Source organism: Siniperca chuatsi, linkage group LG15 (assembly GCF_020085105.1).
Source record: "Siniperca chuatsi isolate FFG_IHB_CAS linkage group LG15, ASM2008510v1, whole genome shotgun sequence".
NCBI classification, from domain to species: domain Eukaryota; kingdom Metazoa; phylum Chordata; class Actinopteri; order Centrarchiformes; family Sinipercidae; genus Siniperca; species Siniperca chuatsi.
This window is the reverse complement of record NC_058056.1, coordinates 7,088,711-7,115,838: the sequence shown is the minus strand read 5'-3', so window position 1 is coordinate 7,115,838 and position 27,128 is coordinate 7,088,711. Positions and strand designations below refer to the sequence as shown.

At 39.9% G+C, this 27,128-nt stretch overlaps 1 protein-coding gene across 2 annotated transcripts in view; it reads right to left on the bottom strand.

Annotated features, from left to right (window-relative positions):
* LOC122861485 (leucine-rich repeat and fibronectin type-III domain-containing protein 2) overlaps positions 1-27,128 on the bottom strand; it is a 128,517-nt gene that overhangs the window by 19,594 nt on the left and 81,795 nt on the right. For both annotated transcript variants that reach the window (XM_044165945.1, XM_044165944.1), the window contains one exon: positions 24,608-24,695. The gene's annotated coding sequence lies outside the window, so the exon portion shown is untranslated. The remainder of the gene's footprint in view (positions 1-24,607; positions 24,696-27,128) is intronic.

Here is a 27,128-nt window from a genome sequence, read left to right as displayed (position 1 = left end):
AAAATGATGTAGGTTGCTCAAACCATCTGGAGTTTGTCGCATGTACACACGACGTTACTCTACCTCGGTAATTGAATTAGCTAGAACTAGATTTAAAATCGTTGTTGGTCATTGGCATGTCAGTATCACACTAGAGTTTTTGCATGTTTTAATTAAACAGATGATTTCACTGAATGCTACAGTTATCAGGTGTTAACGATTGTCCATTGATATCAAAATACAGCATGTGTGTAGCTTTTCTGTAGCAACATATTGGCTGTTTACACTTGCCATTGATGGCAGGCAGAGAAGACGCTAACGGAAGAAAAAAACAAAACAAACGTTGGTATCTGCCAGTTCCTCCAAACTATTGTGAAACTGCTAATGAAGGCGAGGAATGGATATGATCAATAGAAACTACATATTGTCTTCATTTGAACTAGATCCAATTCAGGAACTGTAGCCCAGGAACTAAACTTATCCTGGTTCCCTCCAGTTCCTCTAAAACACAATTCAGGTTCCTGGGTTCCTAGAAAGGTTCCTGTGGTGGACAATGGTTATTTAAAGGCAGATAAATCAGAAAGAACCTGTGCTGTAGCGCTCAAGAAATGACTACAGAACTTAATTAGTGCTTAACAAGGGTGGCTGTAGAGGTGCAGATATGTAACCTGCACAGAGTATAGAACAAGACAAATATGTGGGGATGAGTCAGTTTGGTGTACAGTTTCAGACAGCTCCCACACAAAGCGAGTTTAAAGCTAACATATATAACTGCAGTGGTGGATACGCTCCTTTATCCATCACATAACACCCCTCACACCTCCCCGAGGCAAGTCCCAGGTTCCGCGCTATATCAGACATAAATGGGTAATTGACAAGTCCACGCCTCATGCTTTTGCTCCCTTTATCCAGTCAAAACATCTCACTTGTTTCTCTTATTCATTTAATATTTGGTTGGCTCCCTGCCCGATCCCTCCTGACTGCTGAACTTTCCGGCCAGAGCCTCTGAACCTTTCAGGCGTGAGATGGAGCAAAGGGTGAGATACCCAGAGACAGGACTGTGTAAGTGTGTGTGTGTGTGTGTGTGTGTGTGTGTGTGTGTGTTTGTGTGCGTTTTCTCACATGTGTATGTGCTCCATGATGTGTTTCATCTCATGTCTAACAGGAGAGTCAGGACTCTGAAACAGAGGATCCCTGGGGATGAGAGATGGATAAAGATCTTGGAAGTTTATTCATAGGGTGATGATGTATTTTATGGTGATTTGACTAAGAAGGAATGGAAAGCCAAAGGTTCACTGCTATAGAACACCACATCCAAATGACTGTACTGTCTATATATCTATTCAATTCTACAACTTACATACATACATTTTTTATTTAAATATATATATTTTTTAAATACTTTTGTGTTACACCTTAAAAGGGCATCTTGATTTTGGGGAATTTGGTGTCTTCAGTAGATTATCATAAGGAGCAGGAAAACATTTTAAAGTCACAAATTTCAAAATGTACTCATGACTTGTACTCAAAATTACTTGGATATGGACTTAACATTTGTACTTTTCTGGAACAGGCAAAAGGCAGAATAAAATATCTTTCAATAGATATAAAGATAAAGATGTTAAAGGCCCTGAAAACATATTTTCTCAATCAGCTTTTTAGCGACGGGTTCCTACGTGAAATTTAAACTTTTAACAAATAATACCTAAGCATGTTTTTCCCCCTGAAGTTTAATTTTGATTGTTGCCTATTTACTCATGAATAGCTAATGTTATAGAGCAATGCTTTATGTTTGAAACCAAGTTTTTAGGGGCTTTAAAGAATGTATGAGTATTATGTGAAAACTTATATTTTCTCAACTAATTGGAGAATTTCTTAGTTGTGTCATATTTTTTTTGCCTTTATTTTAGCAATGGGTAGTGAGATGACATGAAATGATAGATGAAATATCTTAAGTCCCTTGGTTTCAGTTATGTTTGAAAAACTGCATTGCTTACACAAAAGTGAAGGGTAGTGACATTAGGCATGTTTGGACATCTGTATTAACATTCTCAGTAATTCGAGGCATCCTGGTGGCCTAGTGGTTAAGGTGGCAACCATAAACAGCAATGTCCCTGGTTCCCATCCAGCCCGACACATTTATTGCATGTCATTCCCCATCTCTCTCTCCCCTCATTTCCTCATCTCTCTAGTGCTGGCTATGATAAAAGGCAAAAAAGGCCCACCAAAATAGTTAATATATATATATATATATATATATATATATATAGAAAAAACTAATGAAATAAGATGTCACCAATAAATACAACCAATCACCCACACTATTGGCCCTGCTGACAAGTGTAAATCTAATTTAAGGGTGCATATGAGACCACCTGACATGCTAATCTAGGTGATGCTAAGAAATTATTGCAGTATTTACAGTATTTCTTTCTTTGTTTTTTGGCAGCAAAATTTAAAAATAGTTCATCCTGAGCATAAAAGGGGTTTGGTTGATGGAGCCATGGAATGGAAGCGATGTAGCCAGCCAGTCTGGCACTCCTCCTCTCCAATACCACTGCTAGCAAAGGCACGATCAATCCGTGGCCCTTGATGCCTCACATTCCCATGTGAGGCCTAACATGGATGTGCTTATACAAATTAGGTAAGTCTGACTCTTTCCCTGGAGTCACATTTGCAATTAATTGCACAATGAAAAATACTGTTAGTCCCTATACCCCACCCCCACAACCCTAGGTCAAATACAAAATTAAGCTAGTGAAAAAGTGTAACCAGGGAGATATTTCCATTTAGATGGGGCATGTACGCTATTCAACAAAGTAGGCCTAGGAGTTAAATTAATATACAGATGTTGCAGTATTTATCCACTGAGGTAAGCAATTGATTCAAAAACTTCCTAGAAAGAGATTTCAACTGTGATAAACTGCAGCCTGTGGCTCAGATTATCTATTCACAATCAGTAAGTGAAGGAAGTATGTGGCCAGGCTTTGCCTGGACCGTGTTCAGCTAGACATGAGACATTAGAGCCAGAAGCTGCAGTAGTATCAGGAAGATCTAAACTCTCCAAGTGCACTCAGAATCATAACTTAAGCTCATGTCTTTGTAGTAATAAAGTTTAACCATGTATTTTTTTTACCTCTGTGACAGAATGTGATGAATAGGCCACTCTTAAAGCTGCAATCATTATATTTTTCATATATCAAATGACTGTGTGTAATATGAAAGGGTGTCACTGACAAACCCACAGAGAATTATCACCAACTGTGTTGTACCTGTCAGCTCTACTGCGCTTTTTAGCTTCTTTCAGCTCATTGTTTTGGTTTTCCGCCCCGCAGCCTCTGCCCTACACATCAACCAACTGCACGCTACCCAACCAGCACCAGCTAGTTGCTAGAAATCAAAGTTAGCGACTACCTGGTCAAACAGTGTAGCATTTGGCAGCTAAAGAGAAGAGTCAACTATTTTTCTGAATAGTTGGGGGAGACCAAAACAAAACTAAAAATAGAGTGAATATTTGACTTATATTCATCAAGTGGACAGAACCACGACTGAATGCTAATGTTGCTCTGCGTCCACTGGATGAGGCAATTGTTTGCTAACATGTTAGCCAAGGTGGTGTGTCACACGTTGTGCTTTCAGCTTGTTCCGCTGCTGCCAAGTGGCCATGAAAATCAGTTAATGCAGCTTTAAGGTTTGGTGCAGCATGTGAGGAAATCGTCACAAAAGAGCAAATAAGACATTTTTACTGGAGGGCACATGTGGTCACTTTGTGGTCTAAGTCTATGGTAAAGCACTTTTTTTCCCCTACAAGGTCATTCAGACGCAGTAAAAAACCTTGCCCAATGGTCTCCTTTGGATGACCAAAAAAAAAAAAAATTTTAAAACATCTCAGAAGGAAAAGCACCAGCTCACTCGTTCTCTTATCAGAGGCTGCCAGATGCCAGCCCACAACACCATCCCACACACAGCCTGAAGGTGCACCGCAACACGAAGCCATCGCATTGGGAAGGGAGAGCAAGGGAGAGAGTGAGATACAGTAGAGGGAGAGGAAGAGGGAAAAAGAGACTATAGCCTGGGAACATTCGGAAGGAAAAGTGGATCACCATGCGGAGGAGGGTCGATTGGAACAGAGGGAGGCTGGGAAAAAGTGGATCGGTAGCGTCAAAGGCCAATCTCTTTTTTCCTCCACCATGCCTGAGAGGCTAAAGACGAAAGAAAGGAGAAACAACTTTAGATGGGTTCTGACAGAGTGTGATCTGTTACCGTGAAAAAGGAGAAAAAAATGGCTTACGATGATTCCCACGGCAGCTTGGTGGCAACAGTAAAGATGATGCAAATCACTTGTGAGTAACAAGCGCCATCCATCACCCTTGTTACAGATCCAACGTACAGCACAGGCCCAGTGGCAAAGCCAAGCATGCACACATTGTATGCAAAAGCCTACGGGCAGTCTTTCACTGTGGGTGGAAGCTTTCTAAATTTCATATGTAGAAGGCAGAAAACCTTTTACCAGAGCGAGATACACTGTCTGATCAAGCCATCTGTGATTAGATTTTGACAGGCTGTTGAAAGTGCACTGGTTGACAGCCCCAAAATTCAATTTTGTTTCACTTTCTCATGTGCTCTGCTTAAAGACAACTATCTGTGGTGACATTCAGATGTACACACACTTGACACACAGGAATACACACTCATAAACAGATGATGGCTGGCAGCTGCTCCCTGAATTAACTTCTTTTTCAGGCTGCGGGTAAAAGCTGATTACCAGCACCAGTCGTCCTTCAAACAAACAGCAGAGAGCTAGCAGAGTATATAAGCATAACATTTGAGTTTGAGAGAAAGACACAGAGAGACAGGGACATACAAGAAGGCGTCATGAAAGCCACTGAGCCTTGTATAAAAACAGAATTCTAGCATGGAAAGTGAAATAAAAAGAGGGCGCTTAATGTGGGTGTTTGAGGGGTTGAGACAAATGGGAAAAAATGAAACCGGTTGATAAATTTGCCTAGGATTGATTGATGATGAATAGTCTATAAAATGTGAGAAAACAGTGAGAATTGGTCATCACAAGTTCTGAGAGGTCAAGGTGATGTGTGTTTTGTCCGACCAACACTCCAAAAGCCAAAAATATTTCAAATTTACAATGATATAAAATAGAAGAAAATTGTTTCATTTGAGAAGCCAAAACCAGTAACTGTTTGCCATTTTTCTTGATAAATTACTTCATGATCACTGCAGATTCATTTTCTGTCAATCGACTAATAATTTCAGTCAGCCAATGTAGAATACGCATTAATATTTAGCGCCCAGACTCTGACTTTGCCACTCCCCACAAGGAAACACCAAGCTCAGCACGGCAGGGAGTGGGGAGTGATGGGAGTCGACCTGCAGGCATGGCAGGAGAAGAGTGGGTACTGATGGGAAAGTACACCCCCCCTAATGAAAAGGGTACATTTGATATATGTTGCAGTTAGAAAAGTGTGTGTAGTGGCTGACTCGAGTTGACTGCCTGAACTAGCTGACGGGCTTCTCTTTATTCACACTACATTAACCATCAGCGAAACGCAAAGGTGTGTTCAGACACATTTTAAAAAGGTACCGCAATTACACAGAGAGTCAATACAAAGATGCAAGTAGAAGCGAGCAGACAGAAACTAGTTCCAGGCTGCGAAGATGAGGCGAAGGTGCTTCTGCGCAAGTTGAAAGTATAGATTCACGCTTATCCCTTGGCTGTAAACTCAAGAGGCAGCGGGAGAGAAACTGGGGGGAATTAATGAAAGAACTGGAGTTCCTGTAAAGTTTGGACAACAGTCAGAGCCTGAGCTGTCACACAAACACAGCACACTCTTGAAACAATGCGTTCATTTCTAGCTAGCTACAGCTAATGTTTGTACAGTCGAACATTGTCTGTTTGGGGTCGAATTAACATGGAGTTCAACAGCACCGCAGCACTGCAGCACTGCAGCACTGCAGTGGTCAAATTTGCTTGAGTAATGCAAGGTGAAAATTCACTTGCTGAACACGCTCTAAAGGACAAGGCTAGTGTTATTCTATAGTTTGTCTTTTAAACCTTTTTATAAACAGGAGTAACTAGTGCATTTGTTGTGGACTATTTTTAGCTGTGGATTAATACACATTTGGGGAGTGAGTTTTTGGCAGCAAGATGATGTACGTGTACGATCGGCTCATAATAAACTAAAGTGCCCATGCTGATTGTAATGAAGGGAGCAGTGCAGCGGTGTGGCTCAATGATGTGTTTTCAATGTGTGTGTTTTTGGACAACGACGGACCTCTAAGGCACAGAGGAACACAATACAGTATACCCGGCTTTGGCTACCAGGCAATAATTGTCAGTAGGATCAATTCATTGATGGCTTTGATGTTTTCATGGGATTAATTGAAATTAGCAAAAATATTGAATACTTGCCTTATCCTGTAAGAGAGAATACTATATGACATAACTAATACCAAAATCCTAAAGACTGAATTCCCCCCCACAACCCTTAGAGCACAATGCCATTCTAAACATTAGGCCATTGTGTTTCTAAATAAATAGTTCAATTTGGTCAGAGTTGCAGTTAAATAAATACAAGTGAGTCTGAAATGTCTAGGCAATTAGTGAAAGTGTTTGCAAGAGGAAAACAACACAGCCATCTGTAATTCAAACTTTATCCAACATTAAAAAACTCTAAGGCAGTAAACCCCACCCATCTGCCACTCCAAGAAGGATAAAACAAACACCAAGAACTGTTAGCAAATATAAATTTAACCCAGGTCTGTCCACAGGCTGAGAGAAAGCTAACAGAGGCGGTGTCAGATATGATAGTGGGTGATTAGTACTGTGCGAATGCTCATACCAGCAAGATGTGTGTTTATTCAGTGGACTGTCCATATGGAGGACTGTTATATAATTCATACTGCAGGTGTTAAAGAGCTTAAGCTTCCTGAATGAGAGACAAGCCGCTTTGAAATAGGACCCCTCATATACAGTGTGTTCAATGTTCACAAAATGGCTGACAGGAAGAAGTCATTGTGGAGAAATATGCCCAGGACAGGGATACACAATGGGAAGAGAATGTGAAGGGCACAGAACCAATCAGCGGGCTGTCAGCCAGCTTTTTGTCAAACAGGAACAGGCCTGATGTGAGGCTTCCCTTGTGGACAGAATGCAGTATGTTTCACATTTGTTTGAAGAAGAGCTGCTAGAGCAGATTCAAATCAAATCAAAATTATCTGCATGTGATTTAGTCAGCCAATATCCTGGTTACAATAATAGGATTAACTTTTGTTTCCTACTTAATACGTGATTTGCTTTCAAAGCCTGATAAGGGTCCCTTTTAATTAGTTTCATACATTTTGATAATGAAAGAACTCAAAGTGATGTATGATTGAAGTAGGCAGTGATTTGGAGATACTGAATGTTCCCTTTGATGTGAGATGCACTTTGCTGCATATTCTGTACAGTAAACATCCCTGTCACAGAGCAGATGCTGCTGCCTCTCTTTGTCATACAACTGGCCCAAAGACAAGAAAAAGATCTCCCATCAGCAGAGGATTGTACAACAAAGGCAGCTGGTAATTTATAGTGCTTAGTGAACCTCTTTAGTGCATGTTGAGGCCATTGAAGCCGGACACTGCCTTCCTCTGAGCTCTGTGGGCTTCAGTCACCCATTGGTGATACTGGGAAACAGAGAAAGTGGCAGTCTATTTTCTAGATTTCTCTAGGTAGTCTGATTTTAGCATGATCTGTACTGTACATGTACACACTGTACTGTCCCTTCATAAGCGGGGTTTATGTATCACAAATTTTCGCTTGTGCAGTCATCTGACAGCAGGCCTGTGTAGCAGAATCAGATCACCAGAATGTTTGCGAGCTACGTTGCCAAATTTCAATTTCCAGGCTGGCCACAGCCGAACAGACTACACCACTGGTCATTTCCTTGCCCTACATGTATCAATGCAAGGGATTGTCCTTCGTGTGTCTTGTTAAAAGAGTACTCCACTCCACATTGCACTCCCATAACATTGTCGGACTCACGATGGTCGTTAAAAAAATATCAAAATCGATGCTACAGAACCAGAGATATTGTCTTTTTATTCTATGCATTCTTATATGCGACTAATGTAGCCTCAAGCGCAGTTGAGGAGCGGGCTACAGAGGTCTGGTGAGCTCACTGCTTTGTTAAAACTCCGCACCACTTTTAAGATGTGTGGGCATGATTGCACCAGAGGCCCCCGCTAGAGCTAAACTACATCTCAATAATTGTGCCTAATTATGATAATTACACGAGTTGTTACACATAAGACCTGGTGCTGTTTTTTTTTTTTTTGTGGTTTACTCAAGTGACATCACTTGAGGCAATTCGCACAGCTCCCTCTGGAGCCACAAAAGGCTTTATACAACTTTTTTCACATATGTCGTGGCACTCTCCAAGACCCAGGAACAGAGTTTGATGTGTAAAATTTCCCCTTCAAGGTTGAATCCTAGTTTGAGCTGGGTGTCTACCTTTACTTGGACTTAGCTGTGTTCTGTCTTGGACTTGTTTTGAACTCGACCTACTGTAGGCAGTGACTGCACTGTTGTTGTGGCTCAGTCCTCTCTGGATGGCAAATGTCTCACTTGTCTAGCTGTAACTCCATTACTCTTTTACTTTAGGTTGTTTTTAAATATTACAGCAAATGTTTAAGCTGTTTTAACTGATTTGTTTTGGCCACTTGGGGGCAGCAAAGCAAGCTGTAAACACAACACTGACATATTATCCACCTTATGAAGTAGATATGTGTTAACACTAGAACGGCCACGACGGTCATTTTGACCGTTTTGAAATTTATATGTGCAATAACTTTGTTGAATTAAAAAATCTTGCTGGTACCTGACTTTTCCTAAAAGTGTTTCTATTTTTTTTAGTTACAATAGGTTTTATATAAATTACCCAAAAGGCAAAGAAAATATGATCATTTTTACCTATTTCGGCCATACACGGTCATATTGACCACAGTGAATTTCAATGACGATGGCATGCTGAAACGCATCAGGGACTGCACTGTGGCTGAGGCACATCAGCTCCGTGGTGACAGCTCATGACCTGACAGTGGCTGAACTGGAGCACGGGGTGCGAAAAACATGGGGTTGGACAGCCTTTGGTCGGAAAAATGGGGCTTTCCGTTATTCAAGGAAACCAGAAATCGCTTCAGGGAGATAATGAGATTCCTGCGGTTCAAGTGGTATCAGCCACTTGGAGCAAGATCGTTCAGAACAGCATAGCCTGCTACAAGCCCGGTGCCAACATAACCATCGATGAGCAGCTGTTCCCCACCAAGGCCCGGTGCAGATTTATTCAGTACATGGGAAATAAGCCTGATAAATCTGGAATCAAATTTTGGCTGGCTGCAGATGTCAATTCAAAATACATGCTGAACGGGGCTCCGTTTGTGGGAAAAGAGGAGACGCGGAGCAGAGGTCAGCTCGTGGGAGAGAGTGTGGTGCTGAGACTGGCGGAGCCATTCCTGGGGAAGGAAGAAGAAATATTACCACAGATAATTTCTTCACTTCTCTGAAACTGGCCACCGCCTTTACAGACCAAGAAGACCAGCCTGGTTGGCACCCTGGGAAAACTAAGCGTGAGTCGCCCCCCTCCGCAAAAGTGCAAGCGGAGCTGTTTAGCACAAAGGTGCTAAAATGTGCTGATGCGACGCTCACCATCTACCAGGGAAAGCCGAGAAAGAATGTGTGTATTCTGAGCTCCGTCCACACAAGTCGGTGACACTGGTGTGAATATAGCTTATGCAATAATTACGGTTTACTATATGCGATGATACGAATATTGATAAAAGTACAATTCAACTTTTTTAAATGTATATTTTGGTGTTATTTGTTTTTTTTTAAAGATATCCTAACACAATAAATGCATTAATCTCCCATTTGGGTAATTTATCATTAGAGATTATAGAGTTTGGAATCAAACTGGCCGCTTACGGCAATTCTAGTAAGTTTGGAATTCTGGCACATCTAGTGTTCACAAACAAGTCCTTTTTTAAACATCTAGCAGACACAAACTTCATTTGGAGTTGTGTTTCTGTCCATCTGATCATTGTAAGTCCAATATCCTTTAAGCTGTGTTTTAATCTCCACCAACTTCTGAAGAAAATATCTGGCTGTTTAGCTGCTAAATGCTCCACTGTGTTCACAGACTAGTTGCTAACTTTGTTTGTCTGCCGTTTGATGCTGGGAAGGTGCTGTACATTAAAGTTGCAGGCCGTAAAACCAGTACAATAAGCTGAGCGAGGCTAAAACACTCTATAGAGCTGAGAGAAACTACAGTCTCTGTGGGTTTGTCACTTTGAGCGACCCTTTTCACATTACGTATAAACATTTTGATATTTGATTGATTGATTAGTGCAGCTTTAAATTCAATATTTCAAAACGGAATGTGCCAGAAAATTAATCTAAACCACAGTAGGGATGCTGATTATGAATGTTAGTGCTATAGATCCATATATTGGTTTTTAATATTTAGTACTCAACTTCTGAGCAACAATATAGGGCAAAGGTGACCCATGACATACCCTTAGAGTCTGTACAGCCTTCTGCACTTGCAATTACTCTTTTTAAGTAATTTATTTACATTATACTCTACATTTTTCATGTCACATTTTCATTTCACTATGCCCTCAATGATGTGTCATTAAGTCAATTTCATATACCATGGCATTTGTATTGTTATAAGCAGCATTTACATGAAAATTCTGTTTCATGCTCGTTGTTCAAAGACCTCACATCAACTTGATAGGCTCTGTGGGATGGCTGCACTGACCAGAGACACCCACTCACTGGAGTCCATTGATTGAAACATAACAGTCAAGAGGAGTGTGAGAGAGAGAAGTGTGTGTACTGTCAAACTCAGCCTGGTGGGGCTGCAGGCTCCTGAAATCTATTTATCGATCCTCGTTGGCTGCTCACTCTGACAAGGAAGGATCCACAGAAGGACATTACTGACGCACTGTACTTCAAAAAATCCTATACCTTTCCACCCAGTCCACCATAGGAGAAAATTTAACAGGAACAGGTTAAGCCTGTTGTGTTCACTACTCTATTTATCTGCGTTCACTACTCTAGTTCACACTGTATTTTTTGAGGAGTGGTTAAAGTCTTTAAGAATGTAATGACAATGCATGCAATGTTGAGATGTATAATAATGGTCTGCACAAGACTGTTTCTTTAAATCTGCGTCCCTACCCGGTCCTGCAGGCTTTCACACTTAATAATTCTGATCACTCCCACCCCAACAACATTAACCGTGTTCTATTTTGAAAATCGGTCTGCATCCTGTTGAAAAAATAAGACTCATATAGCCCTGATGGGTTTTGCTTGAAGCAGTGGAAACTAAAACCTAGAAAAAATCATTATGCACTGTGTGCTTGTTTCTCTAACAGTTTATGTCATTTCCCACAGCAACATGTTCAAAGCAGGTACTAAAAGATCACACAATGGCAGTGATTACCCAGCAGTTTCTTTACCTGAGGTTTTCATTTTTGTTCAGAAGTGGTCTTGACCAGGGGTAAGATGCATTAAACTCTATGTGGCTTCACAACAAAAACTGTGTACACACAAAGACAGAAACATGCATACACCTATAAAGCTGTATATTTGCATTGTTCTATAAATCTCAATGATTGTGGAACTGGGTGCACGTGCACAAGCGTCATTTTCACTCCCACAGTTAGCTATAAATTGACATAGACATGCCCTTAATAATTTGTTTGCATAGACTGTGTGCTACATCGTCTGCATTACAGACGGGCCGTGGGGGGCCAGGCCTGTCCGAACGGGTCACTGTGCCCCCTCAGTTTAATTCACTCAGTGACAAAAAAATCTGAAATACTTTTACAAGATACAAGACACAAGATTTATTGATCATTTTACAAAACAGGGTTGTATAATGAGATTTTGTTTTGTAGTTAGCTACTCAAAAAAACGACATACAGTAAATCAGTGAATAAATAATAAGTCATAGAAATCGAAGCAGAAATAGAAATAGAAGCTATTTTACAGCTATAGGTCTAATTAAGTCATACATATTAGTAATGTAAGACTAAACATTGTGTAATACGAAATAAAACACAAAACAGTGGCAGTTAAATGACAACCCCCTGCTTAGCCATTTAAAAACAACCACCATATCTGCATTGTATGACCAAACAATCAATCATATGAAAAGCTTGACCTTATAGTTATGCAAAGGTGTCAAGTGGGCGGTACTAATGTATTGTCTTGGCGGTAAACAAAGCGAACTCAGACGCTAAAAGCAATGTGTGCAAAGCGTAACCCTTGTTAAACGAATACAAACATAAGAAAGAATAAGTAAAAGTTAAATTAAGAAAAATCTAATGGTGAAATCTAATGGTGAGCTTGACACAAGTCATAAATGAGTCTAAGTAAAAGCTGTGTAATTTTACACATAGGAATGAGTAGTGTAAATGGAACAGGACGTCGTAACAGTGTGAAATCAAGGCAGTATTGCATTGGGCCATATTGCATGGTTTTTCTTTAAAAACTGGTTGTGTATATAATGGGAGGCGATCCAGATGAATGTAAAGTTGGTCTAATGTCTATGATAAAAAAATAAGAAAATAATAAATGCCATAATGCAGTAGCTCATTGGGACATATTGTAAGACAAAGACTGTTTGTTTATACATTTTGGCTAATCAGCATCATGAAAAAGCATGTTGCTTTGGATATTAGCAGTTCCTGTACGCACTGTACAGACCTCACCTGGATTCCTCTGATACTGAAGAACAAGCTGGAATATGATGACTATGAGGCAAGATCTGAAACATCTTTTAATATGACTTCTAAACTGATTTATGGACGTTTATCTTGAATAGACATCGGAGCTCCTGACGCCACTGTAAAGAGTGACTTCTGCTGGTTGTAACAGGGTGTGTAGGTATGATGTCTGTGTGTGTGATGAGTTATGATTCGGTGTGACGTTTGTGGCAAATGGTGTCAAGGCGTGACAGGTCAGAGGGGTGTGAGTGGGGTGGGGAATATTACTGCAAAAATTCAGAAGCTGTTTGTATCTGTTCAGAACATATCATATGTTCATATCTGAATATCCCTAGCTGCAAGATAATGAACAGTAAATCTTACCCTTTTAGGTGGATCATTATATAGTATCTGATAATTATACAGTATGTTCTTAAGCAGCACAACAGAAAAATGTCTTCATATACTTCACATACTAAGGCTGTTAGACTTAGTCTCAAAAATGAGCTTTAATAAAGATAAGATAGACTTTATTGTCCTGAAAGAGATTTGTCTTGGACACATACAGTATCTGCTGTTAAAAGATACACAATAACATAATGCATACATACAGTCCATACACAGACTATCACTAGTCCACATGCACACACACAGTACCTACAGTACACGCACAGACTGCTACCAACCAACAAAGTTCACACTGCACGTCGTACAACACACCTGTATTCATCAATGAAACCGTTAAACAGTTCTACCTTCCTTTTACAGTATATCACTTTAGTCACAGGCTTTCAAAGTGCTCATGTCTCCTGCTGCAAACTTGTGAAAACACATTCTGGAGGATAATAGAGGACCTTGCACTGATGAATCCCTCTCAACACATTTCCAAGGCATGAAAATAAGCCTGATGTTGTGATGCAATGAGAGGCAATGCTTCATGCTCGTACTAAAAGATTCCTATCCTCATGCTTGTACACAAAAGCATCACCCTTGATGCTGTAATAAAAGTAACACAGCTATCCATGGAGGGGAGACAGGTGAGGAACAAGAAGAAAAGTTCACAACATGAATCCACAAACAGACGGTGAAAGAAAATAGATTTGCTCCTACAAGTGAGATTTCAAAAATGGCGTCACAAAAGAGACAGGAAAGCTCTTTTTTGGCAAGATTCTGCTTTTTGACTCATCTCTGCGTTCACTTGTAGGACTTACTCTCTTCCTTTCACAGTGGCAGCGAGCGAGAAAACACATCAGACAAAAGCACATGGAAGCTGGTGCAGCTTTTTAACAGCATTAGTTCAGCTCCAGTGGGTTTGTCACACCGAAATGGGTGGGGATAGAAAACTCACGCAGATTTAGCGCAGATCAATGCTCTCCTTTCTCAGGAGTTGTGCGTTGTATGCAACACGGCGGAGCATCAGAGGTGGCCTAGTTTGCAGTGCTTCATATAAGCTTGTTTAGCTGATGGGATCTGTTGAGGAGGAGCTGCATTTGTGGACTGAAACTGATTAATTATCATGTGAAATCTTTTAACAAAAACAAAGTAATCCCTAGTTAATAAGCAATTAAGCCAGGCACATAAAGAACTGTATTTGCTGTTGTTCTAGCTGAATGCTGCAATGACAATGTTAATTTGAATTCATGGAAACAACCTGTCACTGATCCATTAAGAAGATGTGATGAGTGCATGTACTAAACTAAGCCTGGGTTTGTGATTTCTCCATCACTGGGCTGAAGGATCCCTGCCGGACTCAAAGAAAAAAACATTGGGAGATATTTAATTCACACTTACACGATGCATTGATATATCACACTGCCTGGTACATATAGTTAATCAGTCAGATTGCAACATAAAAATCTCATAATATATAGAACCATGGTGTGGGAGTGTTTACACATACCTGCATCATGTTCTCACCACCACTTTTAAGATGTGTGGGCATGATTGCACCAGAGGCCCCCGCTAGAGCTAAACTACAACTCAATAATTGTGCCTAATTATGATAATTACACGAGTTGTTACACATAAGACCTGGTGCTGGGTTTCACAACTCTGGATTTTTAAAGGCACTACTTAGAGCTATACAAATCAACATTTTCATATTAACAACGGCTCTCTTGACCATGTGTAATGTGAAAAGGGTCTCTCGTGGTGACAAACCTACACAAAACGATCACCTAACTCTGCTATTCCCCTCGGCTCTTAGGAAAGTTTTAGCCTCTTTTAGCTCATTGTCTTGGTTTTCTGGCCAGCACCATTTAAGCATAAAAGCTTTGATAAACCCACTGTACCCCAGTACCAAACAACACACAAGTTAGCAGCTGGTCAGCATAGTATTAGCAGCTAAAGATCCAGATATTTCCCTCAGGAGTCTGTGGAGACCAAAACAGAGCTAAAAGGATAGGGAATATTGGACCTGCATTCGCCAGATGGCCAGAAACAAGATGCCATATGAATGCGAATGTTGCTCTGTGTCTGCTGATGTGCAAATAGGCAACAGTTTTTTTTTAAATGCCACTTTAAATTTTTTTTTTAATAATTGGCACACCTTCTGTATCTTAAGTCTTACTATGGGTTATGGGTTATGGGTTAAGGGTTATGTGTCCTGACTGATTTTCAGAGGAGAACTTGTGTTTATACACAGATACCCAGACTAAGAAACATATCAACATCTAAATGCTGTTAAAGGTGTACAAAAGTGTAGTGTGCAACATACAGACAGGTGTCACCTATGTTTGTTTTTTTCTACTATCTTTTTTTTCCCCACACACCTTCGTCTATCATTCAAGTTCAAGTTTATTGTCACATCTACAAGTACAGTAAAATGCTCATCCTTTGTGTACATAAATAAATGCAGACCATCCATACAATAACATTTAAAGCCCACAACAACTCACATAAAAGTAATAACTTACAACACACATATCAATATACCCCATTCACTGTATATAAAGATGGACGACATGACAGCTCCCAAAAGTGAAGCCAAAACATCTCGATCCTGGTGGCTGGCTGCAGTATAGGTCATAAACCCCGCCCCCTCCATGTTAGCGGATGGGAGATGGGCGAAGCTAAAAAATCAAAGTACACGTCAAATTAAATTTTCCCAAAGATGGTATCTGTCATTTCAGGTAGTTCCTATTACGCTGGTGTGTGTTGAAGTGTTCACTTTTCTGATAAGTTTGGTTCTGATTAGTTATTTGATGCTATAAAAACAGGGTTTCATGTCATGATTGACAGCTGAGGCCGGCTCACGATTGAGTTGGCCGGGTGTATGGGTGGGACCTCGATACCGCGGCTCCAACCCTACTACAACCCTCACTACTGAGCAGACTCTGGCTCCAAATGACACCACCAGCGTAAGATGGCAGCTCCCATATCTGGGATATTTTGGCTTCATTTTTGCACAGTAGGAGGAACTGGAGATGCGTTGTCCATCTTTATATATAGTCTATGATATACCCAGGGCACTCACATGTAACATTGCAAACATACTATTTACAAAAAGTGATTTTTCACAAGACCTTCTCAGAGCGTTAGCTATTCAGGCTAGGTTAGGCAGGTTATTGAGGCTGGTGGTGTGAGATGTGATGCTCCGGTATCGTTTTTTAGATGGAAGGAGCGAGAACAGTCAGTGAGCAGGATGGCTGGTGTCCTTAATGATGTTATGGGCTTTCTTTTTACAGAGAGTGTTGTAAAGGTCCTGGAGTTGGGGTAATTCCATGTCAATGATTTTGGCTGCTGACTTTACAGTCCTTTTTAGTTTTTTACAGTCCTGTGCAGTCAGGCTGCCAAACCACACTGTGATGCAGCCTGCCAACACACTCTTGATACTACATTGGTACAAGTTCACATGAGTTTCGGTTCCCATATTGAAGCTCTTGAGGTGCCTCAGGAAGCCTTAGGATTTAAATGTTTACAACCACTCAGTGTGGTTTTTTTAAAGCATACAGTGGCTAAACTGGGAATGTATTTTGGGTTTGTTTGTCTAACTATTTGTTAGGCTCCATTTTGCTAATGCTGGCGAGATCTAAGAAGTTGATATTGATAATAACTTAGAGTAATGAAAGGCTAAGTGATGGAAACACAGTTTGTAAAAAAAGTGAATTGTCAAAATTGATGCAGCACAGACTGATATATCCTGACTGTTAGTCCCTAGTATGGGTCAAAATCCCAAAACAATTAGCGACTTTGGTTAGGCACTTCATTCCGTATAAATACCCACCTCTTTGAAACTCCATGCCCCAAGTTTGTAATGCACGCTTTCTGTTAAAAATGTGTCGACTCCAAGCTCAAGTGATGTCACTTTTCTCAGACTTGACTAAGCTCCTGAGAGTAGACATAATACAAAGTAAAGTAGTCCTGTCTGAGACTGGTAAATTGACTTTAACATGTAAAATTGGTTTAATGCCACTTTCCATTCTTGCATACAATCCCCCTCTTTTTCAGTATTTTGAAACAAATCACTGACCATGCAATAAAGCTGAAATGCCACATAAGTAATTTTGAATCACAGTGTGTTGTTGTTGTTGTTCATATGTATCTGCATTAATGCAATGACACTTTAATCCCCAATCTCTCTTCCAAATGTTAGAGCAATCCTGGCTAGTAAAGCAGACCCCATGTCTTTGAGTCTCTGCAATGAGCACAAAGACTTATATTTTGTAGCACACAGGCATGGATAATGTTGATGGCAACAAAATAGCCCAAATTAATGTAGTAATGAGTGAGAAGGAAAAACAAGCGTTACACCCACCCACAGTCCTCACCAATTTAGTTTGTATTCATCTTCATAAAGCAAAAGACAAGTGCTGTGTGGGTTTGCTCAGTGTTGTATCTTGATAATCACATCTACAATTGTATGGTGTACTGCAAAAAAAAAAAATCCCAGTTAGTCAATTAATCTAGTACTGACTATTAAACTCTTCAGCATACATATATATATCAGTGGGGTAAAATTTTACTTGTTCCCAAAGCAAATCAACTTCTCTTGTTTGATGATAATGACACACACCCACGAGCAAATTATATAAGAGAAAGAAATTACGAATATTCAAGAGCAAATAGTCTGCTAAAAAGGACTTTTTAACAGTCACTATGCTGTACACCTCTATATGTAGCTCGATATCTCCTCTAGAAATCATAATGCGGAACATAGTAAAGATCAGGGCATTTTCTACTTCCAGTGAAGTAGAAAGAGCTTCTAAGCCTGATATAGATGCTGTAATTGGTTGACTGCTGATGTGTAACAAGACGATGGAAACTCTCAAACCTTAAAGCAGAAAAAAGGTTGGAAAGAGGCCATGTTGGTGCAGCCAATCAATGACAAGCTGGGTGAATGAAGAAATAAATCAAACAGTAATTGAAAGGGAAAGCTCTGACTTGTTTTGTATATTAATATGCATGATGGATGCTTTTCTAGTCTTTCTGTCTTGTAAAGCAGTCGTCCATTTTGTGTTTGAGCTAACAGTATACACTCGAGAAGGGAGCACTGTAATGGATATGAGTATAGATATGATTTACAGATCATGTTTTTGTAAGGGCTGAATGTAGCAAAAATTAAATACTCTCATGTGGTAGAACAATTGAAGAGCACCAGGGAGGCATAAAAACTATGCTGTGTCTGTCTATTAACATTCACAGCCAACTCCATAATATCTTTATAGCTCTGAAAGCTTCTGGTGAACCTCAAAAGCATCTATAGTTTAATGACTAATGTAAAAAACAACAGCAGCAACAACAAATTATATTAAAGAGGTGGCTTGGTGCGTGTTAGAGACGATATGTGGTTGATGGAACACAAATGAGGGAGAAAGTGTTGCTTTTGGTGAGACTGTCTCTGTTTTAATCACTGCCACCACACTCTACTGCTTTAAGCTATGTACAGATAGAGCCATTTAAGTAGACAAAAGTAAAAGAAAGTATCTTCAGGATTATGTGAATAGTCTAATAGTGAATTTGCTGTTTAGTGTTTTAAAATCATTTTGAGTTGCTATTTTAGCTTCATGTTTACTGGTCTTAATTCCTTATATTTTACAGAGCAAACACTTTTTAAACCCAATGTGGCTATTATTTTTAGCCATTAGCTTTACTGTGGTTTAAGGTTTAAAACTAAACTAAACCTGTGTTGTCTAACAAAATCACATGGTCTCTTAAACCCCATTGCTGTGTCCTCTGTGGTGGTTTAAACTGCACCTGCAGTTTAGTCTTAATCCAGTTGTATCTTCCTGTAAATCTGCTGTCAGGGATTCAAACTGTATCCATTCAGTCCCAAGTCTTTGACATCATTTCCACTTGTGTATATATATATATATATCAAAAAAAAAAAAAAAGTCTGTTCATTCCTGTTGTCTCCTGTGTAAGATGTTTGAAGTGAGTTATCCCACACTGAAAACCAACAGTGACAGTATACTGGATGACTGTTTCAACACAGTTTATATTGTTCTCAGTGGAAGTGGATCCCAGCAACTCCAGCAGCTGACTTCTCTCTCTGTATCTTTGATCACTATTCTTTCATCTTTTGTGAGCCTGGGACTGGCACAAAATTGCTGCCTAACATGATATATGACATTCCATCTCAGCAGCGTATGAAAAATAAATTAGATTTCCATACACCATTTCCTGATCAGCCCTCCCTCCTTTCTCGCTCTTCCTGCCCATGCACATGGCAGCTGGGCTGTAAAACACAAACAGTACGGGTGTGTTCACGCCAAGAGTGTTACAGAAGGTTTGTTCAGACTCTACACTGTTAACCCCTTGGTTCTTTGTAGCAATGCCATTCAAACTAGGATTACCCCAAATAAGACCACTTAAAAATGTAGGTCTTCATCGATGTCTTACTGTGATGTCATTAGTCAGGGGTAAGAACATAATTTAACTGTAACCCAAATGTAAAAGGTGTGATTTTACAGGAATAAATTCAACATTTTGGGAAATATGCTTATTCGCTGTCTTTTTATATAAACGATAATTTGTGATTTCATGGGGTGTTAGCTGTTGGAACTATTTCTGCACAAACAACAAGTTCCATGCGTGCTCGACTGTACTATTTTTTAAACCTGCATCAATTGAATTTTTGGCTACTTTGGGGCAGCAGGACAAGCTTTAAACACAACATTGACATATCATCACCAGTGTTATTGTGGCTGTTGTTCTTTCATTAGCTTAGCTGGTTGTTTAAGGTTTAGGATGGGTTTAGACCTGCGTTGTCACATGACTCTCACCCACATTGCTGTGTCCTCAGAAGCTGCGGTTTAAACTACACCTCTGGTTTAGTCTGTAAACTGGTTGCTGTGTCTCACCTAAACTCCAGTAGAGGTCACTGTATCTGAGGTTTAACTTGAACGTGCTGCAGACCTGGTTTAACTGAGGTTAGGTCCAATATAAAGTTAAATATGCAGACAGACTTATACAACTCGGATCATTTCATTAGTTTCTAAAATTTCAAATCTTTCAGAACATTCATGTTCCTTTGAAGGCAACACTATAATCAAGTGTATACATATATAATTGTATGGTGACAATTAAAGGTGTCACTTGCTCCTCAATTAATTTTTGATGCCAAAAACAGGGCTACTGACTACCTGACGAACATAACAGTCAATTAACGCACTGCCACAAGTCCAGTGCCTGCAAGGAGGACATGTGGTCAGTTTGCCAGTAATGTGCAAGTAACAGAAACAAATAATACTATATGTATTGTCAGAGCAGTTCCCACTGCAGTTTAGTGTAAACTAATACTGAAAATTTGACAGATTATTGATATTGCAGTAGATTGAGAGGAATCACAGGGGTAAATGTGCTACAATATGATGAACATTTGATTGACAGATTTACTAGATATTGTAGTAAAATATGTAGGGAAACAGCAGTAGTTTTCATTCCCCACCAATAATATGTAGTTAGTTAAGCTCCGTTTTGGGAAAATACAGTATAGTTAATCAGAATTATTATAGGGAACCACTTTAACTATTTGTCCTGTGATATAATTTACTTGATATTTAATAACAACATCAGCCATTTCTCTTGGTGATCAGTCACGAGATATCCAAGCGGCAACCTCTGGGGCTGAAAAATGAAGCCAACGCGCAAGTGCCAAAAACTGCAGTTCATTGAATGGCCACTTGAGGCTGACTCCAAAAGCAAGTCAATCCCCATTAACCCCATGTTAAAATGCCCAACTTTACAGCAGAAATAAACATGTTTACAGTCTGGTACAAAAAACTGTTTTGGTCTCTATAGCTAATTTCCCCATTGATGACAACTGTGAGGGGGCTGTATCTTTATATAACTCACCCGTTTTTGGATTAGCTGGAGTCAGGGACTGCCAATACGGCGACGGCCGGAGCCACCAGAGCCGCCCACTTTGGGCTTCACACGGGCTCTTCAGAAACCTATGGGTAACATCAGTAGGCGATTTGGAGGGCTCCCTTGTGCCTTTTTTTTCAGAAGGTAGCCTATTTTTTTGCCCTTTAAACTGATTTTTAGGGGCATTTACAAAACTCTGAAATAATGTATAATTATTACGTTAGATTGTTAAATAAACACTCAATTTGCAGCAAAAATATTTATTTTGTTTGAAAAAATAACAAGTAAGAACAGCAAAAAAACAAAAAATAAAACAAACTTTATGAGCATTCAAGGGCACTTTTGGTCCAAGCTCTGTTAATTTCTGACCCGGCCTCTGTCATGCTGCTGCCGCACTTTCACTTTCCCCCCGTATGCTGTAGAGATATCGATACATTGTAGAATTATTTGACGGAGCATTTCTATTTTAACCGGTGCAGCTTTTCTAGCCTTTACAGCACTGGTTTAGCCACCCCCGAGTCGAATCAGTGAGTGATGTACACAGACACAGGGAGAGTAGAGAAGAGACGCGTCGGAGAAATAATTTCGCATGGTGTGCTCTAAAAAGAGAAATGTAGTCTGTTTTTTGACCCAGAGTTCATGTGGACACAACTTTTAGACAAGGCTAATTCTTTTTTCATTAAAAGATACAAAATGTGCATCAGATCTGCGTTGCGTCCACTGCAACATCTTATAAGGTCAGACAGGAAAATACTTAGCGGGGAGATGGTAAGCCATCAGACACGCCTACTGACAGTGCGCTACATGATGTTGAAGTTCTCTGACACACCTGCGATGTAACAGTTTAGCTGTGGTTCAGCTGAAACTGCTCCTTTTGACACAGCAATTAGGTCCAGTCTAGCACGCAGCAGCATTTTAAACCATGCAAGTTTTTAACTGCCAAATGTTCCACTTTGTTCACCAGCTATTCGCTAACTTTGTCTGTCTGCTGTTTTGTGTTGGGCAGGTAGCTTACAGATGCTTCTTACAGCTTTTTTTGCTAACAGCTGCCTGACACTGACGAGTGCTGTGAGGGTGACCCAAAACAGTAAAGTTGCGGGCGAGAAAATCAAACAATCAAGTTAAAGAAGCGAAAATGCTCCGTAGATATGAGAGGACCTGCAGAATCAGGTGATAATTCTCTGTGGATAAATCAATATGAGTGCTACAAGTGACCCCTATCACATTACACAGTAATTTGATCCATTGTGAGTATAAAAATATTCATTATAGCAGCTTTAAGGTTGTGTTGACACATATATTGACATTTGATAGCCACTGGGACTCGGAAACCAGGCTCCCATTCGGGTCAGGGCCTCCTAAATAATCCAGTCCCCCCTTTTGTCTTCACTGCTGCTGTATTAGTGGCCTACCAGATTACTAAAACACACACATTGACAAGCTATGTGAATGTATTCGGGACATTTGTTCACAGGCCTTGGTTTTCTTGTAATTATGCAGTGTCTCAAATACCTGAAACAAAAATACAATAAAATTTAACAAAAATTGTAGCTGTTATCAGACTACAACACAGGGTCCTGTCACACTAAGCATGCCCAGTAATTTGAAAGTTAACATCTACAGTGTATGTCCAAAGCGTTTTCATTAAGACATCAGACTTGCAGAATCATGGGATGAAGGGGGGAACTAATTGAAACAATGCATGATGGATTTCCAGAGATATTCCTCAGAGGAAAGCAACTTCTTTATTGAGTCTGAGCATGTCGGATCTCCTTACTGTAGTTCAGGAATGATTTATCAAGCTTTCACTCATTGTGGTCTAAAAACATATCGTCATCTAAATCTGTTTTATCTTCTCAGCCTCAGGTTGAGCCTTTCACCAAAGTCAGATATTAATCAAAATATGTGATGCACCTTCTAAATGTCATAAAAGATGCTTTTATGAATCATCTAGAACAGACATTCTATTTTGAACTGCTACGCTTTATATACATTTTTCCATATACAGAAACCACATAACAGTGATGCACAAATTCCATCCAATCCAAGCCTGCATTATATAATTAAAGAGGCATCTCAGGGTCACAAAAACACTCTGAAATAATTTGTAACATGAGATTGATTCTATTCTTCATTACCACTCTCAAATCCTTCTTTTTTCTGTGTAGCTGAGTGCCAACAATAGCCAGACACCACTTCACTCTCGACAAGTACTGTACGCTCTAAGCTAGACGTACTTTGGATCAAAATAAATCCTCCACAGCCTGAGTTTACAAAGACTGAGGCCAAACTTGTAAAAGTAGTGCACAAAAAGGTACAAATTAGTTGTTTACAGTTCCAAAATCTATCAAGCAGCCCATTTATTCTGCATGTACTCATAACATCTTGCCTATTTTTTCACATTTGTATGACCTTTTCAAACCTCCTGAGTGCGAATGCATAAAGCTTCAAAAGCATGAAAGCGCTCTTTTGATCACTTTGTTAAATCTGTCTGATACGGGAGATTCAAAGTGTGCGTCAAGAATGTAGGACAGCTTCCACTGAGGCTTCAAACTGACACTTGCTTTACAGTAGTGACATCATCAATGACCGCAAAAGCCTCACTTAGAGGCAGTTAACAGCTGAGTGTTCTGCTTTGATCACACTGGCAGATCTATCACCATCATCATCGTCTTCTTCGTCCTCACAAGCTGCTGCACATGCAAGACCAAAACCTGTACTCCCATCAGCTGGCACTACACGTTTTTTCCATTATTTAGAATTTTCAGTCTTCATCCCAACATACTGTATTGTCAGCAGCAATTCAAAGCATTGTCACTGTTGAGATACAGCATTCTGTGTGATACGATCAAAAGCTCCAACACAAATTTTCTTGAAGGGGCTTTACATGATGATGATGATGATGATGATGATGATGATGATATCTTCAGGGTTATTTTTCAAACTTTACAAAGTTCCCTCCAAAACCACATAGTTTTACTATTGACGAGTAAAATGACCTTGTGTGTGATATCGGTGGTGTTGTGAACATGAAGTTAGTGTATGTTCTATATGATTTATCCTGGAAGTCATGTGTAACCCCTACTCCTACACACCACAGTTAGTCACCATAAAAACAGAGACATGTACTGTTAGGATAGATTTGAACACGGAATATTCAATTTCACTCTCATGATAGGTGGTCAGTTGTGCAGAAATTGTGCATGGAGACTTAATGCGAGTACAATGGTAAAATAATGCATAAAGCTTAATATGCAAGCTTATAATGTGAGTGGGAGTTGCTATTAGCTTATTTGATTGTGTTTGTGTTCTACTCAGTGGTGAGGATACAAGCTGAAGAGAGAGAAAAAACTGACTGAAGTTTATCACCTCCCCCTGAGGTTTCTGTCACTTTTATCTTGTTAAAAGTCCTCTGAACAGTGAATATCCTGCCTGGGCCTGAGGTTCCTTGTATGTGCTTTGATAAGAAAGGTCGAGGACTTGTCAGGGGTATTTTCAGGCCTAACAATTTCTACATTAAACAGAAATATTGCAAGAAAAAGGCAAATCTTACCTATATTGTGTGGTATTGTGCCATATGGTCCCTCGGAAACACCTCTAGGCCACACATTCACACTCAAAGAGCACGATGACCAAGCAGCCTATAGAAATAAAATAAAAGAGAAAGTTGTTTAAAGGCCATTTTCTACACCATTATTTTACTTTGAAAGAGCTTATTTACCATTATCATATTGGAGGTAAGGCGTAGAAAATTCACATGCAACATATCTCGACTGGCGAATATTGTATTGAATAATACTGCAATAAAGTGGCCTACGTGAAGAATCACACTACAGATTGTATATATTTGACATCTGTGAGATGTATAACCACAGTATGTTAACCTCTGTATTGTGACACAGTCTGAAGCAAAGCCATCTCACGCACATCATAACTATGCTTAGGTGCTATTACATTATTTGTATTTGCTGTGAGCCAATCATGCCACTAAGCTATGAAACCTTTTACAATTCAGGCAGCGCTATTATGATTTATAAGGAATTATCTGCTTCTCAAACAAAAGCCTATAAAAATCTCCTTAAAGCACCGTGTAGGAGGGAGGGGAGATTTGATTGGTTTATGAAAAGTTATTGAAATGGAGCACAGCATGGTGTTTGTGCAGGGCCCCGGCTCCCAAGTGACATTATAATCTCGGCAATGACTGAACGCACATTATTCGTCTCTTTTCTCTTATTTTTGTGGCCAGTCATCCCTACAAGATGTTTGCCTTTCTAAACACACACTCTGAGAGCTGTAGTGGTTGTTTTCCTTGCAAATATGTGTGGGAGCAAGAGTTTGGGTGTGCATGTCTGAATATGCTTGTGCTCGGCTTCATGTATGTGAAAAGCGCGCTTAATTTACAAGGTCATGCATGAACAAATGGTTGTTGTTTTACATGCAGAAAGGTTAAATGCCATCATCTGCTCTCAAAAGAATCGAAACATATGGTCCCTCAAAGTGATAAATGAGGGTGAGCATGTTTTGTAGTCTCGAAATGCGGCCTCGTGTTCAATGTGAAGGGAATGAATGACATGTTTCTCCTCTTTTCGTCCTGCATTGATAGTAAAGATCTTTATATTCCACTCAGTGCTCATTCTTTGAGGTGTTTATATGCTGCTTCTCTCATGCATTTGCCATCCCACGCAAAAACGACATGATCCAGCCTTTCTAGTCAACGCTGCTGTTGACTGATTCTCTTTTATACACATTCACACTCTCACACTACTGTTCCATCCGTGACTCTCTCCGGGGACTCATGACACACCTCGTTCTCTCGGTTCAGATTCATTGGCGTGTCTTCCTGCTCGCTCTTCCCTTGTGATCCTGCAGAGGATCTCAGTCTGATGAGTGAAAGACTTGCAAGCATACCCCCAACGGTGCTTTGATTTCTGGGGCAAAGCTTGCTCATCAACAGTTTTCTGTCGACAAGGGGGACACTACAAAAGAATAATCTAATCCTCCATTTTTAGCAGGTCCCCGGCAGGGCTTAGCCTGTCAATCGCAGTGTTAACAACGCCAACACAGGAAGCACTGCGAGCTCACCTAGGAGACAGTAACTCAATTCAGACCTTTCCTGACAGGGAATATTCAAGCCGAAATGATCTCAGAAGGTAGATGGTGAGTTGATGCTGATCACTTGAGATTTGCTAATTCATGAAGTCATTATTAGCTTTTAAGGCATAGCAGCCACATAATCTAAATAAAAGATTATTGACCCACTGTCATTAGCTGTCTTCATTCAAATTCCATTTAAAAAAGACACTGCATCGAGCAGTTACCTGCTGTGGTGCACATTCAAGCTGACAAAATGACTAAGGGAATTGAGACTTTAAAAGATGCCAAGAGAACAGCGTTTCATTATAACAACACAACAAGCCTATTAATTAAATTCATAATGCATTTGAAATCTGTTTGTCCTTGTTTTTTTGTGACATGTTGCATCAATCTGATCGGTAAGTGCTTAATTTACAAATCAGCTGCTTGAAAATATGGTGGTTTAGCTCTCTATATTACAAAGTGTTTCCCTAGCAGCTCAGAACCAGCTTGTCTAGGATGAGGTGAAACATTGAGGGGACATCCTATTATAGCAGATGAGATCAATCAAGGAAACAAGGAGAACAACTTAAGGTCACATGTGCAATAGGACAATAGAAGATTTTAAAGGGATGTACACACCTTGGGTTAGCCGTATTGGAGGTCTATCCTCAGTTATTGGGTAACACTGAATGAGAAAAGCCTACAGCACGTTGCAAACCCCCTTCTAAACATAATGTTTCAAGACCAAATTGTGATTATGTCCCATTCTAGACTGAGGAATGACTGTTCTTTCATAACTGCTTTTGATCGGTTCACTATTGTCAGACTGTTGCTGACCATGCTGCTGGTTTTTGTACAATGTACTCAGAACAAGCTAGCATTAGAGGCTGCCTGCCTATAGGCTAGTTAGTAGCCTATTCAAAGACAGTTTCTTAGGTTGTGTGAGCTCAGTCTGTGCAAGCTGCAACTCATACAGCACCTCCACTTTTAGATTTTCC